Raw genomic sequence first — 1649 nt, forward strand, 5'->3', positions numbered from 1 at the left:
AAAGTATATCCCTTTAGTAACTGAACAATGGCCTTTCATCTGCTTGAGTTACCAATCAATATGTCAACTATGAAGACACAGAAAGCATAAGAACTTGAAATCACCAATAAGCAGAATATAGGATGCTTACACATATATGTACATAAAGACAAACTCATGGGAAACACAAGAAAACCCAGAAATATTAGGATGGTGATGTTTGGCTACTTAATGCTTGTAGTTAGCCTCTTCCTTTAGTGACACTGCAAGGACTCTGGTTTGGGAACAGGCTGCCAAATATTTTGCAAATGGTTTTAAATGTTGTATGCACCTAAGCTAGTCACATTAGTCTTATAGCATACAGTAAAGCTGAGTCATTTTGCTGGACAAATTTTTAACTAGACATAGAACAAGGGAAAAAGAACACAGCATGCCCTACTTACAATGAGACATGATCATTTACAGCAAAAATGGCTGTACTTTACGTAATGAGTCTGTATTACTCAGGGTTCTCTAGAGGGACAGAACTTACAAAATGAGTATCTATTTACACACACACACACATACACACACATACACACATATACACACATGCACACACGCATGTGACTTATTAGAATTGCTTACACTCCTGTGGTCCAGGTAATTCAACAACAGCTGCCTATGAATGGAAGGTCCAAGAATATAGTAGTTAATCAGTCCAAAAGGCTGGATGTCTCAGCTGGTCTTCAGTATATGCTGGAATCCAGGAGAAGCAGGTTCTAATGCCAGTGAATAGACTTACTAGCAAGAGTGAGAGCAAGCAGGTAAAAAGAGAGCTTCCTTCTTCCAAGTAGAAGTTGTAGTCCAGACTTAAGGTAGATCTTCCCACCTTAAAAGATCTGGAATAAAGGTATAAAGATCCAGTAGAAAAGTTGGTTTTCCCACTTAAACAATTCAATTATGAAAAAAAAAATCCCTCATAGGTGTGTACAGCCATTTGGATCTTAGTTAATTCCACAAGTTGTAAAGGTGACAACCAAGAATAGCCATCAATATCATTTAAGGGAAATGGAGTCACAAGTGTACTGGTTACATGGCACGAAAATTTCTGTTCCTCTTTACCCTGACTGCCTAAGTCAACTGTAGATAACTACCATTTGGTTGGGTTCCACAGTCAAACTGGGCCCAATTAAAAACATCTCAAGAACTACATATTTATTTCTACAGAGATTCCAACTTCTTTAATCCTGCCAATAGTCCTGTAAGGGTGTCGCAATTTTTAAGTTGAAGAAAGGCCTGAAAAGAGCTAAGAGGTTTCCTAGGCTACAGATCAGTGATAAATGTGTATTCCACCACAGTGTACACTCAGGATTTCATTCACTCCAAAGCATTCTTCCAATACTCGGGGTGCTCACTGGCCTGTTTCTTGATGACGTTCTCATTACAATTGCAGTGTTACTTATACAACTACAAAGCCGTTAAAACAGTGGTTCAGGGCAGGCTACAGTTCTCTGCTCTTAAGATGGTTTGTTTACTATTTAAAGTTTCTGTAGATAATTTGGATCTGCAACATCTCATAAGAGGTCCCATGTTAAAGGCTTAGTTCCCAGCTAAACATCTTGTAAAAGTAGTTGAGGCTGTGCCCTTGAAGGGGATAGTGAGCCTGTGGTGGCCTGAATGAAAATGGC

The sequence above is a fragment of the Mastomys coucha genome, unplaced genomic scaffold, assembly GCF_008632895.1.
Source record: "Mastomys coucha isolate ucsf_1 unplaced genomic scaffold, UCSF_Mcou_1 pScaffold18, whole genome shotgun sequence".
Taxonomy (NCBI): Eukaryota; Metazoa; Chordata; class Mammalia; order Rodentia; family Muridae; genus Mastomys; species Mastomys coucha.